Here is a 16,367-nt window from a genome sequence, read left to right as displayed (position 1 = left end):
CAGTTCCACTCCAGCCACTGTCAGTGGCAGGGTTGGTCCAACAAGTACGTGCCATAACAGGGGATAGTATATGTTGATATACTGTAACAGTAGGCATATGTATGGGCGCATAACTGAGAATAACGTCTAAGGTGGTCCTGCTGTGCAATTATGATTTGCATAGGTTCATAGGTTCATAGGTTTATACTAGGCTATCTGCCCTAAGGCATTTATAAGCCTAGCCCAAATTATTGTGGCTTACGCCACCCCTTATATGAAAAAATACTGTGCCCATTAGTTTGTTGTGCCTCTGTCCAGCAGTGACCCAGAGATGATTCCCGGTAAAACTCACGATCTCCCATCCACAGGTCTAGATTTCTCTTGAACAGAGTCAGCGAGGTGCTCTGCCTCACATGGACCGGGATTTTATTCCACAGCATAGGGAGTCTCTGAGTGATAAATCTATCCCTCCAGCACGTCCTATTTATATCCGTTAAGGTTTAAGTCGCTTGCTCTAGTGGTTTTGGTGGATTTGGATTTTTGAGGTGGAGCATGTCCATTAATTCCGGGTTGGACATGGCCTTGTATGTCAGGCACATGTCACCTCTGAGCAGACGGTATGCGACTGAATAGAGCTGGAGTTTCTTCAATCTGGCAGCATATGACAGATTTTGGAGTCCCTTTATCCTTTTGGTGAGGAACTTTGGGGTCTCTCCAATTGCTGCAGATGTCGGGTGAGATACATCCCGAATGGGGCATTGTACTCGATCATTGGTCTGATAAGTGAAGATTACAGGGAACAATGACCTCACTAGATCTGGATGTGAATCCTTCATGATCAGGTGGGCAATGTAGAAGGTCTTTCTAACCACTTTAGCAATGTGAGTGTCAAAGAAAGGCCACTGTCAACCTGGGTCCCCAGGTCCCTGATAACCTCTTCTGTGCTTAGTGGATTGCCACCTATATGGTAGCTTGGGGTTACCTTGTTTTTCCCGAAGGGTATGACTATACATTTTTGGCGTTTAACTTCAGGCCATGGCTCTGGCACCAGCTATCTGTTTCCGTGAGTCCCTTCTGAAGGATATCCGTGTCCGATGCACTTTCCACTATGGCCCAGTTTGCAGTCATCTGCAAACTTTGTCAGCCAAAGTCCTCCCATGTTGGCCTGTACTTGAGAAGTAGATGCCAAACAATAGGGGGCCAAGGACCGAGACCCTGTGGGACACCACTTGTGACCGCTTGAGTCTGACACAGCCAGCAACTCTAACCCTGTGGGTTCTGTCCTTAAGCCAGTTTGCAACCCATCTTGTGACATATGGGTTTACATTTAAGCTGGTAGTTTTTCTACAATACCCGAGTGGGTATTGTGTCGAAAGCCTTTGCAAGGTCAAGGTAGGCTGTATGGACTGCCTTTCCTCATCAATGGCCTTGGTGACTATTTCAAGAAGTCCACCAAGTCCAAAAGGCATGGTCTTCCCTTGACAGGCCCAAGCTGGGTCGGGTCCAATGTCTGCAAGTCCCCTATATCTTTGTTTATGAGCTCCATTATGATCCTCTCCATAGCTTTGCAGACTAGACTTGTTAAGCTTATGGGCGGTATTACCAGGGTCCGTAGAGGGCCACCTTTGTGGAGTGGGACCACAGTTGCCGTGCCACCCTTGGGCACGATCCTGTGGTAAGGCTGAGATTAAACAGCTGCCTTATGTGCGGGTTTAATTCCTCATTTAGCTCAGGTAGCACACAGCCGGGGACACCATCCGTCCCATTGATGCTGTGTTTTTAGCTTTAGAGAGAGCAGCTTTCACCTCGCATTTGAGATGTCCGGGAGGCTACACTGCTGGGATAGTTATCTCTCCTTTAGGGGAGAGAGGGGTGAAGTTTGCACTGAACCTGTCTGCCAGTATGTTGGCAATGTCTGTGGGTTCAGTGATTTTTGTATCATTTTGGACTAATTCTGAGCATATCTGTGAGTTTCCACCCAGGTTCCTAACATAGCTGAAAAAGGCCTTATGATTGTCCTTTGAATCTTGTGCCAAAAAGTGTCTAATGTACAGTTTTGTAGGTATATATGTCTAACATTTTACATAGCATTACTATTATGTTATGCAAACAGCAGGTATGTCTATTGGCTTGTACAATACACAATAACAGGATACATATGACTTGTAGTCATCAGACAGTGTATCAGCATGATAGCTAATTGAAATGGAAGAGCTAGTTAATTATCCATGCACAAAGGGCATGTAATAGGTTCATACGTTCATAGGTAGATACTATGCTGTCTGGCCAAGGCTATTCATAAGCCTAGCTACAGTATTTTGGCTTACGCCACCTCCCTAGGTTAGTTTCCTGTGCCTGTGAACAGCAGAGCCATTAATTTCCTGCACCTCTGTACAGCAGAGCCACTGCAGTGATCCCTGGTATACATGTCTGTCTACCATCCACCCATTGAGGTATCTCTTGAAGAGTGCCAGTGAGGGTTCCTGCCTGATGTACATAGGAATCATGTTCCAAAGCATGGGGAGTGTCCGGGTCAGGAATGTATCCCTCCAGTACGTCCTAGTCATTGTTGCGTATAGGTACATTTCCCAGAACATGTGGCTCTCAGGGGCTTTTGCTTATGTGGAGCATATCCAGCAATACTGTTTTGGACATGGGCCTTGTATGTCTAGCAGAGATCATCTCTGAGTACACGGTATGCAAACGAGTAGAGTTGGAGTTTCTGTAGTTGGGCTGCATAAGTCATCCTTCGGAGGTCTGTATTCCTCTTGGTGTGGTAATATTGAGGTATTTCAAGCCGTTGCTGTTGTCTCGTAAGGTACATTCCAAATGGGGTGTTGTACCCTTTAATGTGTTTCAGAAGTCATGAGTAGAGAGGCACAATGGTTGCCTTTGTTCTGGCTACAAAATCATTAGAGATTAGGGGTCCACATAGAAGGATATCCACACTACCTTGCCAAAATGGTTATCAAAGGAGTGAATGCTATCTACTTGGGTTCTAAGATCCCTTATTATGTATTATGTATGTAGGGGACTACCACCTATGTGATAGGCCGCGGGCGATTGGTGTAATCCAAAGGGGATGTCTATGCACCTTGTGGCATGCAGCTTGAGGCCATTTTATTGACACCAGGTATCCGTCCCAGTGACACCCTTATGGAGGTGGTCTGTATCAGCTGGGGAATCAATCATGGCCCCTAGTTTGCAGTCATCTGCAACCCTTTTCAGCCTAAGTCCTCCTGTGCTAGCCTGTACCTTGGAGAAGCATATACCAAACATGAGGGGCCCTATGACTGAGCCCTGGGTATGCCAATTGTAACTGATTTACAGTAGGACCTAGGGTATGCTACCCTCACTGTGTGGGGTCTGTCCATGAACCACTTTGCATAACATCTCATAACGTAGGGGTTAATGTACAGGTGGATGTGTATGCTGATAATACCAGAATGGAGAACGGTGTTGAAAGCCTTTGAGAGGTCAAGGCAGGCTGTGTGGACCTCCTTACCCTCATCTAATGCCTTGGTAACTGTCTCAAAGGAGTCCACTAGGTTTAGAAGGCATGGTCTGGCCCTAACAAATCCAAACTGGGTGGGATCAAAGGTTTGGAGGACACCAATGTCTCTGTGAATGAGATCCATGATGATGTGCTCCATAACCTTGCAGAACAGTCTAGTCAGTCGTATAGGGCAATAGTTCCCCTGGTCCATTGTGGCGCCGCCTTTGTGGAGTGGGATAACTGTTGCTGTGTGCCATTCAGGGGCCACAATGCCTGATGCAAGGCTATTATTGAATATGGTGCCTAAGTGGGGAGCCAGTTCATTCTGAAGTTTGTGGAAATCGCAGCCTGGGATGTTGTACGGTCACATGGATGCTGTGTTTTTTAGAGAGTGCAGCTTTGAACTGCGTAGTTGTGATCACAGGGACTCTGCATCATTCCTGTATAGATATGGGTCCTTTAGGGTATGAGATGGGTGTAAAGTTAGCACTGAACCTATCTGCCAGGATGTTGCCAGTATCAGTCGGTTCTGTAATGTTTGTGCCTTACTGCTGTATGTCAGAGCAGATGTGGGTATCACCATTGAGATGAGTGACATACCTCTAGAATGCTTTGTGGTAGTCCTTGGAATTAGTCAGGGTTATGTTTACATAGCTAGCTTTGGAGGATGTGATAAAGGATCTCAGATTCTTACTGAGGCTGACCAGGGAGCTCCTCCACTCATGGGATTGTACTCTAATTTGCAACACTCTCATCCTTCGGTTGTACATTATGTCCATGGCAGTGGACTACCAGAGTGGCTTCCTTTTTCTGGAGGGTAGCGTTATGGTTCTGTTTGGGATAGCATGATCCATGCATTTGTGTAAGTGCTAATTAAGTGCAGTTGTGTATGATTCAACGGTTGTAACTGTATTGTCCATCTGCATGGGTGTCATGACGCTTACTACTGCTGTCATAAGGAGCCTGAAGTTGGCTTTGTAGAAATATTGTACTGTGGTTTCCATAAAGGGTGTGGTGCTGGGATGTGGATAACAAGGGTGATTAGCGTACGTTCGGATCTGACCAACGAGGAGATAAACCCAGGTGTGGAACACCAGCCACACATGTTGGTAATGACCAGGTCTAGGATATTGTTGCCCCTGGTGGTGGTGTGGATAGGTTGATCCATGCAATTTTAGTTTATGAATCCCAGAAAGTGTTGGCCTAATTTGTCGGTACATGAGTAGGTTTCCCAGTTAATGGTGGGGTGGTTTCAGTCGCACATTAGTAGTGTGTCTGGTTGAACGCTAATTTCCAGTACACCAAGAGGAGAGGACCATTAACCATGGGGTATGGTGGGGGGATCTGTAACAAGCTACAATTTGTAGAGCAGTTATGGCCAGAGTTAGTTGCACTTGGATAACCTCTGATGCATTGTGCTAAGAAACTAGCCTGGAGGTGTGGATATCCTTAGGAAATATGGACACACCTCTGCCGTGGGTTTTCCGGTCCTGGTTACATGTCTGAAAGGTGTGGTATGAGTAATAGCCTGGTAGTGCAGGGGTGCTCTCAGGAGCCTGGAAGCAGGTCCCAGTCACTGTACAGATATCGAAGTGGTCCATTACAAGGAGTGCCTCGGGTGAGTGCATTTGAGATTAAGATGTCAAGCATTGAGTAGCATTACCCTCAGGTTCTGCTTGCCTGTTCCTGTCATGGTAGTGAATATGTTATTTGAACCATGCCTAAAACAGGCACTATAGGAGCAGCAAGAGCCTTAGCCATTATTCGGAATCCCAGGGCCGACAGGTGCAGGCCATCTGTGCCAAAGCATCGTGTTCTGTCGACCATGTCATTCAAAGCAGACAGATACTGGATACCCTTGGAATGACACCAGAAGCATAGCCAATTGTTGAAGTAAATCATTTTGTCCTTGTACTGCGTTATCAGTCTGGACGATGGCAGAATGCTACTCAGGGCTAGGGCGATACCTGCCTGGGCTACAAGATCGGAGAGCTATTCCATGTCTCTTTACATGTAGTCCAGGAAGGTACATCTCAGGGCATTCACACTAACATGGACAATGACACAGTCATATTTTACCTGTTGAGGTGTGACTTGATTGCATAGGTTATGTTGTGGATCCTGTTACCCGACAGGCAGCTGACAGTAATTATCTCCTTGTGTAGCCTGGTGAGTGGGACATCAGTGTGACTACCTATAGAGTCACCTATGACTAGTGTGTTGGGAATGTTATTTTGCTGTATTGGCTGTGGTTGATGGGCACACTGAGTCTGTGGACTATAAGTCATTGGTGTTGTGTTGGGGGATGGGGGCTGCCTGTGTTTCTGCTTTTGAGTTCTCTGTTGCCTAGACAGAGTAGTATTGAGAGGCTCCGCAAATGTTGTTGTGTTACTATGTGTGGCCTGTGGTGGTGGAGATTTAGTGAGACTATGTGATGAGTGTGGTGTGGTGCAAATGTTTCACTTCCCCACACGATTGTCAAGTTCAGTCTGGGTTGGAGAGAGCTTTACCTCCAGCATGGCTTGACATGTGCATCTCCCACAGGTTGTAGTGTTAGATGTTAGGAGGGGAGTATTGACTGTGCAAACGAGACAATTTCTATATTGCCTCAAGATGCCCATATTCATCATATAGGCAAGCGAAAACACTGGGAATTGACACTCGGACATGCCTGAATGTATAACTATTTCCCTCTAGATAAGTGAGGAAAGTGTGTACAAGAGCTGGTTTACTCTAAGCAAGCAGGAAATATAAGTACAAACAGTGTTTACCTGTAGGTAATGAGGAGGACTGAGTGCTATAGTAAGTATCAGCTCATGTAGTGCTTACATGTTCTGAACAAGTGCTGAGCATGAATAAGCAATACAGACAGGGTGTTGGATAACATAAACACACTTCCCCCCCAACAGGTACACAATCCTATATCCATGTACACTACAGAGCCCCTGTAACCATAACTATGATGGTACAAGGTGCACTCAGGCTGCATGGGACCTGTCTACATCTCTGGTTGTATCATACACATATGGCAAAACAGTTTGCTCTACACATGCACGTCATGTAAAACATAGCTTCATGTCAGTCTGTGAAAACACTGAATGGTGCACACCAACAGTTATCACAACCCACAAAGTGGGGACACCACTTATAATGGGAGGCACTGCATTACTGCCCTGCTGAGTCTGGTCTGAAAGGCCATGGACCTTAATCAATGTATATGTTATCAGCAGTACAGATGTAGATGACAGTAAGGATGATTTCACACTGCATATCAAACCTGTGTCAGGTTATAGGACATCATCAACCATACTGTCTTCCACCTACACTCACTATACTAGATGTACATTCGTATGTCACAGGAGTGTTCTGCCAGTAAACTGTTGACAGAACCAGCACTACAGAAGGTATCTGATTAATATGTGCATATCACACCAGTGCCAGCTACATTAAGACAGGGTTAATTCATTGTACTCCCCCTCATTGAAGACCATACCACACAGACAAATGGGAGGCATCTGCCTATTTAAGTATGTGTATGGCTATGACCTAGGAGCAATAGCTGACTCAGTGTTGTGGACAACATACAGAAGGGGCTTTGTGGGTGAGGTGTGTGATATATGTGCACAATCTGACAGCTGCATATTGCATTGTCACCGCTAGGTTAATAACCCTGTACCCATGAACTACCACCTAGGCAGCGGTCAACATAATGGACACTGTGTGTAAGGGATGCTGTTGTGCAGTTTTCCTCCCTGAGATAGTGATGTCACCAAGCCCTTTAGGTTGTCATAAGTGGCAACCCTAGTCATGACAGGGTGCCATCCATGAATATAGAGATCATTGTTCAGCCATACTCATCACTCAAGTGACTTATATCAGATCACATATCACCTTTAAGGGGTATTGGCCATGTTTAGATGTCCAACACCAGCCTTCACAATCCTCATCTCCACTATGTAGCATGATGCCTACTCTGCATAAAGCCATGTCCAACACTGTGATGTTGGACATGCTACACGTACATATCCTGATCTCAAATACATACATGATGGACATCCACCTTCCTAGTACAAGGATCGCCACATGCTGGAAAGATCCTTGTGCCATACACGTTACATACTCCTGCTATACTATACATCCTTGTCCAGCAAAGCTGCACATTTCACCTCTGTCAAGACATGGTGTGATGACCACATGGTAGATGTATCATTAACCGTGTGGATCAGTTATATGGCACTGCTTCACCTGGCACCAGAAACACGGCTGTCGGCTACAGCTAGGTAACCTTACATCCTAGGCTCATACATGGCCCAGGGCATACAGACTACTAGATGACCTTGGCCGTACATGCTATAGTTGATAACCATCCCTGCAAATACCATCAGGCTAGCTAGTATCCCATGTGTATCTCATGTGCAACACAGGCGACACGTGGCAGAATGTGGAACTGCTGTACAGTGCCGTGTAGATGTCTATGGCAAAACACATGCATGTAAAACCTTCCGTGCGCATGTCTGCAGTATCACAGGTCATGTCTGTTAAGGCAGTGTAAGTGTTTATATGTGACATATACACAGCATCAAGGTTGACAGCATTAATGTGGACACATCGAGGCATGTTCTGATAGGTAAGAACACCACTAGTACAGGCAAACAGACATGCCCACATCAAGACAGCATCTGCATGGAGTATGAGCAATGTAATCAGGTGACACACACATATATGGTGATAATATCCAATCCCCATTGAGTGTCACATGTGTGTGACACAAACATGTCAGTGTTGTCAGTGTCATGAAGATTTGCAAAGACAACTATTTATATGTAATAAATGTGATACACATGTGTGTGCAGCTGTATCTCTGTGCATCTCTGAGATACTGTGACCTGTCTCCATCATTATGTCTTCCAGGTATGCCGCAAGCAAGGCTGCCAGCCTATACATGCTTGGTGTATGAGGCCCTCATACCTTACCTCCAAGACAACTATGATGTCCTGTTTAGCCATGTGCCACAGGATGCAAAACAGCGGGATGACCAGTGGCAGGAACTTTGCAGGAGGGTTAATGATGTGGGTGGCCATAACTACACATACCAGCAGGTGTGCAGACACTGTACAGACCTAATCAGACGGGAGAAACAGTGTGCGAATGCAATCACCAGGGAACAAGGTGCAACAGGTGGTGGGCCACCAACCCAGCCCCCACTCACACATACCGAGGAGCTACTAGCCAACCTGGGGACATCGGCAGAACAGCATCCACAAGCCTTAGCTGACATTGGGGAGGTGGGTGACTCTCAACCACTGAGCCTGCAGTTGCCTGGTAAGTCACTACTGCACATATAACTATTATGTCCCATATAGTTGTATGTGTCACTGTACAATATGTAATGTAACATCATCATATGCAATGCATTTATACACACATGTCGCATACTATAGTATGCTACTCTGTGTATGCACACATGTGCATACTCCATGGTATATCCTATTGTACTGGTGAATATGTTAACATGCACATTGCACCCTGTAGCTGTCATACAGGTGTGGATAATGATCATACTGCTGTGTCACCCCTATATAGGTACCTCTGGCGTTCCGCTAAGACAGCAGCCCATTGCAGGTGAGACAGTTATAAGTATCAGGAATGCTGATGCACATATATATTCACCATGTGACCATTTAACACATTTACACATAATGTATGGTCCTGTCACAATATACAGGTTGCATCTGCAATCCATCACAATGGCTACCCATGTGCAATACTTACAAATTATGTGAAACGCCGACATAAAACCTCACAAACTGTCATTGCTAGATGTGTGGACAGCTGTGCATACAATGGTTGAGGTGTTGTTCAATGTAGGAACATGTACTATACATCAGAACTACACATGTGGGGTACACAAACAGTACTACACAGTGAGCTGGAGTATGGGCAGCCCATAGGATTCACCGGTGTGGATTATGGCCCTGCTATGAGTGCACACATTGTGACGTGCCATCTGACATGTCCATGACATATAGTGGGCCAGCTGCAACATTGTCTCATTATCCTGTAAAACATACCCCACAGACCAAACATACAACCCTTTGTCTGCATAACCATGTGGACAGTGGATTATATGACATCTATGGGTTTCTGTCATATGGGACAACACAGACATGTGAGATAGTCGGCCATCACAACCATTTGGCCAACACATGTTCACACATGGCCATGTAGGATGGCCAGAGACATGTAGCAACACACAGTAGATGTGATGTGTTTGTGTGTACACCCTGTTGTACATTGGCTCCACATGGTCCAACTATAGCCTTTGCTGAATGGTTATATTGCAGATGTGGAACACTAGACATCCTACAGGCCTGTGCACAGCTTGTGGAGGCATAACATCATTCAACCACATAAGATGTGTTGAACATCATGACTGTGTCACAGCATGACAGTAGTCACTTGTACAGCATCCACATACATGCACACACAACCACATCAGGCCACAGATACAGTACATTTCCCTTGCTTCTGTTGGACATCACTGTCAGCCATGCACCTCATGTGTGTGGTACACAAGTGTCATGTGGGACATGGTGCAGTGACAAGTCTGCCATGTGTGGACATAGTTGCCAGGCAGCTAAAATATGTTTGCAGATGTGCAGAGGTGTCATCCATATGGCCTTCAGTGACCTGTGTCACACATTCCACATCATGGTTCAGTGTGTATACCCCTCAGTGATGTGGGTCACAATCCACAGTATATATGTATTGTGTATGCACACAGTCATGGCTATGCACTGTGTCTGCACTTCACAATGTATAGCAATATAGACGCCTCATAATACCCTGCAATGGCCATGCACATCTGCTAAATGTGCATTTTATCTGTAGGGAGGACAGACAACACTGCAATGTGACACCATTACCCCACTGTATATGTGACAGGACACCATTGTGTTAAACATGTATGCATGTCAATGCACACATCAGCAGATTACATGTCAAACTACATGCTAATGTCAAGGTCATATGCCACACATCAGCCATGTGTACTGTTAACCTGTGCTGGTCCTCATGGCGTAACTCAGGGATGCATGCTTACTACCATGATTGTATGAAATGCATGGCTTCTGCTATGACACATGCATGCTGTTGTGTGCAACCCAGGGATGTATGATAACTACCACTATTATTGTCAGAGCTGCATGCCATCTGCTGTATCACATGCACGTTGCATGCCTTCTTTCATATCACATGCATGTTGTGTGTCTGTGTGTGTCTGTATTGTAATGTAGTCTTTGTCTGCCCTCACAGGTGATGTAGGTGTGTTACCATCCTGCGGTCCATCTGATGTTAGTGTCCACACAGACTCTAGCAGTGATGATGAACATATGCTTGAGGCACAGGCAGAGTTGTCAGGGGCTGAATCTGTGCCATTGGTTGCCATTCCACCTATACCCCCCCTTATCCCCGCACACGGATCTCATGCCAACACATACCCCATCACCAGTGGCCATAGAGGAAGGACAGTTGGCATGTGGTAGCTTGGAATAGGAAAGTGTGGTGGCTATGGAAGGTGTGTATTCACACCATGGTGTCAGGCAAATGACTGGAGATGGCCCACACAGGCATGTGGCCAGTGCTGCTCATAGGAGGACCTCTGGCTGACATGTCCCTGCAGGACAGAGCGCAGCAGCTGGTGTCACCAGACACATGTTTCAGGCTGTAATGGCAACACAGGGATGTGCTGAATGGCAGAACAGAGAAGGGCAAAGGCTTCAGAGGGCTGCTATCGATTCTTTAAACAACAACATCCAGGCAATGGCAAATGCTCAACAGCATATTGCTTAGGTTTTGGACAGACGATTGGGTGACATGGTTGGAATCCTTGACCGTGGCATGACATTCTGCGAGCATGAGCTGTCTGTGCTGGAACATCTGGTAGGAGTGAGGCATAGGGCACGTGGATGTAGGCCAGCTACGTCACCTGGTGCAGGTCTACATGAACGCGCTACCTCACATGTCTGCTCCCATAGTGGCGTGAGCAGCAGCAGTGCAGCTGGTGCTGTGCTGATCAAACCAGGACACTGTAGGCCCCGTGCACATGGCCCTGGATGGTCCAACAGGGACACAGTTCCAGTGGACATGTGTCATCGGACAGTACCCAATCTGCACCTCTGCCTGGTAGTGTCCATGCAACAAACAACACAAACGTTGAGCAGAAAAAAACGTGCAACCCCTGGCAGGCACAGGTCATGTGACCAGACACCGTGAGCTGTAAAACCTGGTCTGTACAGTCTGGAGCTGTACATAATACCCCTGTGTGGGCCAGACACATGGCAGAACTGTGTGCACGCATACACGCACACACCAGAAACATCTGTAGGGCACCGCAACACACACATGCATAACAACCACGCATGGCCAATTAGATCACAGGCCCTAACCTACACACATGATGTCATCCACTGGTGCAGCCTAGGCCCCTGGCAAACATTATCACCTTGTGCATATGATGATGCCTGTGCCGCATCCCTGTCATCCACACCATTGGTGCAGGGACAGGCTCATATGGTCTGATGCACAGGGTGAACAGAATAGGGAGATAAGTTTAGATTACAATTGTTGTGCACTGTTGACACGCAGCAGATATACCATGTAATACAGGTTTAGAATGCATTGTTTTCTGCTCACAGTATGTGTCTTGGTAACAACAGTAACAGCATGTTGTTCATGTTGTCCTGCTTCCCTCCTTCAGGCCTAATTGCATGTGCCATTGATTGTCAGTGTTTGCAGTTAGTTTCCCATGTGTAAATGTGGACTACTCACAGGTTTGTATGGCAATACCAGCATGCTATTCATAGCCTCATCCTCAGTGTTAGAAAGGCTGACATTCCAAAGATGTCTACAAATCTACTGATCCAGGAGCATGGGATCTGTGTACTAACCTACAGTGGCTAGAGACGTGACATCCATACCAGGTGACATCACAGGTACAGTTACATGGGGCGGTGAGTTTACATAGCAGTCTAGCTGATGACAAGAGTAGAGGCCAGTTGATAGCGTGAGGCCTCACTGTGCAGCAGTAATACACATTCACATTACAGGATGTGAACACACAACTATACACACACGCACACACACATAGACACACACACACACACAAACACACACATAGACACACACACACACACAAACACAGGTATTTTCACACATGTATTCAGACACAGAGTAACATGCCCACACTCAAGAGGTTAACGACACTGTAACACACACACACACACTTGATAGTGTTGAGGTGAGGACCCCTGTCTATGTGGTAATCACCATTACAGTACTGTGCACCTACATGATGTGACACAGAGTATACACATGTACAGGTAGTCAGTAATGCCTAAGATTGACGGCATCAACAGGGTAGTAGATTGCCTCACCTGGAGGGGTTAGGGGTCCTATATGTTCACTATGGTAACATACATCCTCACTCCATGGACCAGACAGCCATACATACATACACACACACACTGTGGAGTCCACAATTGAATGCACCTATGTCATGCACATACAGATAGCACACATGTGTGTGATACACGCCCCACCCCTGCCTATGTCTTGCTTTCTACAATGCAGTATGTGCAGATCTCTACAACAGTGTACATGAGAGTGAGTAACAATTGGGATGAATTCCCCACCATAAATGACATATATGGACACACAAGCAAACACACATTGCAATACTGTGAATTAAACACCTGCTATCTTATGATACGTATGACAGACATGCAGCAGTATTGCCTGCGTTACAACGTGTACCGATGCTACCTTTGGCAATTGTGCTGATATATGCACACGGGAGTTCTTAAGTGTTACAGGTGTCAAGGGATTTACAGTCAGTGACACCCTGTTCGCTGTGTAGGTTGGATGTGTTCCCCTTCAATTAACAGAACCATAGCTTATTGTTTGCACATGTTATTGTAGGACTGCTTGTGACACACCTGTGAGCTGTCCTCAGCAAACATCCATCTGCAAAGATGCCCCACCACTTAGTTATGTCCACACATCCGTCCATACCTGATGTACATTTTACCATACTGTCAGCATATCACCATATACAGTTGGCAATGATAGGGCTGCATTGCAACTGCATGTTGTAGTAAGACACATGTCACCTGCAAACATCAGCTACTGCACACGCATGGTAGCTGAATGCACACCACTACATGTACATGTGTGTAGGTCCTACATTCCTGTCATTTTGCCATGTTTGTAGGCATTGCAATTGGTGGACATGTGTGATGACATACATGACACATGGACTGTTGTATGATATGATAGTTGTCATGGGTATCCAGTACAGAGGGAATGTTAACTCAGTCAACATTGATATCACACCTTATGTACTGTTAGCATTCAACAGCCATGGGCCTACTTTTCATGTGCATGTGTGTAATTGCTGTAGCCACCTGTCTCCACAAAGGACAGCAAAAGCTATGCTATATACATATGTGTTGTGTGTGTGTGTGGCATGTACATATCCACGGCAGGTACATGTATGTCACATCCAAACATGAGGGTGTTTACTGGTGTACAGCAACAGTCATCTGTTACTGCTGTATATGACCCAGGGCCCCTGTCATATGTACAGCCGACCTGGTTATGAACAGTGGTATCATTGCATTGCATAACACATGATGCAACTGTGTCAGCACATGGGTAGTCTGCACAGTTGATGAAGAGCTGGGTACAGTCCACTGGTCTTGGGTCCCATGGTGTTGTACTATTATATGTCCTACCACATGTCTGGATGTGTGTTGCTGGTCCTAGGATATGGTGATGTCTGAGGACTACATCCTAGAATGCGGCTTTTGACACTGTGATCTGCAGCTGACAAATCTGTGATTCCTTTTGAGGGTGTACTGGTCAGTACATGTGAGTGGCCTTCATGTACGTGGGGACACAACCATCTCGAGCGATCCGTACCTCTGTTATGGTGCATATGTCTGGGTCCGAAGTATATGGTGGTAGTGCTATTGTGCACAACTGAGCCTTCAGTCAGGTGTTCCTCACTGCACAGATGTCAGTATTCCCCATTGTTGGATCTACATTGGGCAGCTGTAATTAAGATCGCTACACATCTAGCACTGTTTAGCATACACATACAATGCAGTTGTCCTCTAGGTGTCAGGGTGTTAACCTGGTCTCAGGACATTCAACTACGAATGGCACTATATGGGCGAAGTAGCCATTCCTGGCAGGACATCACAGCAGGGTGGTAGTAGAGTGCCAGGTATAGATTGGTACATCTAAGGTGATGGACAGCAGCATACATTGTGTACAAGACCGGTGTCAGATATATGTAGTGCAGCATTCCTGCTAACAATGGCAACTATCGACACCTGAGTCAATCACAATGTGTTGTTCATGTCTAACTGTAATAGCATGGCCACTCTGCCCTTCCATGTTTAGAATCAGAGTGCATACAAAACAGATCTGTGCTACTAAGTGTGTGAGCATGGCCAGTATAATATTGTGTAGATGGACACATAGTGCATTCCAAACGACCGTGTGCTACTGTGTGAGCATGCCCAGTGACACCTTCTGTCGGTTATGTGCCTCTATGTGTACGGGCATGGCCATTGTAAGCCTGTATAGTGATAGTAGTCGTCCAGTCAACAGATGGCCATACTACACTTCATGATGGATTCCTACATTGAACACACAGGTTCACAGGTATGTACATCATAACTGCCAGCATCCATGTTGATGTCCACATTCCTAGAAGGTCATATTGTCTTGAAAGGTGTAGTGTCTGTGGTGCGGCTCATATCTATGTAGTATTGTAATAGTGTTCTGTAGATAGGCAGTTGTCCTGATCCCACCACTGGCGTGTGTATTTGTCTTCATCTGCCTGGGGACAGAAATATGCTTTTAGACTGCTCACACTCCATACAATCCTTATCGCCCTCTTTGCCAATGCTGATGATGTCACCCACCTAGAAGTACACCACTGGGAGGGCTGTGTCCCAGTAATCTCTGTAACGTGTTCTGTAACTGCTTAATGCTGTAGTGTGATAAGGTAGTTAGGTCGGTGTTCTCATCCCAGCCATGACAACTATGTGTGTGTGTGTGTGTGTGTGTGTGTGTGTGTGTGTGTGTGTGTGTCTCCAGATGACTGGGGATAGAAATATGCTTTTAGACTGCTCACACTCCATACAATCCCTATCGCCGTCAAAGGAGTCCTAAACACAGCATCTTCACTGGCAGACACTGATGTTGGTATTAGAGGTTCAGATAAAAGTACTGGACATAACAATGCACCTATTAAATAGGTTGTTGTTACTTCTGAACATTCCAATCAACACCCAACTAACCAATTTCAAGCAAATTATGCTCAAGTGTTACTTAATGGGAAGCAGGCACAGAACCAAGGCCCTTTTTGTTCAGGCCGGACACTGAACAAACAGACTCAGAAGTGGAACAATACCCCTTACAACAAATGGAAGGGGAAAGGGAAAGGGAAACAGCTCAATCAGAGGAAATACAAATGAACAACAACAGACTAGTCGATGATTTTAGTATTAATGTTACTAATTTGCCCAGTATTTGTTTATCCACTGAGGTGGTTAACGTTTTATAGAAAGGTTTTTCCTTTACACCAAACAACAGAGTTAATATTGGTAAATTGTTGATCGACTTTAGATTATATTTGAGAAAACTCAATTTATGTTACATTATGCATGATGTGTTGGCTCCACCTCACACTCCTTCTAATTGTGGACCTAAAAAGGCTAGTATTTCAACCATCCGTTGCACACTACTCTTCAAGTTTTTCAAAACTTATGTGAAAATGAGTTTAGAAGGATAAACAGTCATATGATGAAAATCTCTGTCC

The sequence above is a fragment of the Protopterus annectens genome, chromosome 4.part1 (genome assembly GCF_019279795.1).
Source record: "Protopterus annectens isolate FY-2018-M chromosome 4.part1, PAN1.0, whole genome shotgun sequence".
In the NCBI taxonomy this organism is placed as follows: domain Eukaryota; kingdom Metazoa; phylum Chordata; order Ceratodontiformes; family Protopteridae; genus Protopterus; species Protopterus annectens.
The sequence above is the reverse complement of the archived record's forward strand: the minus strand, read 5'-3'. Positions refer to the sequence as shown.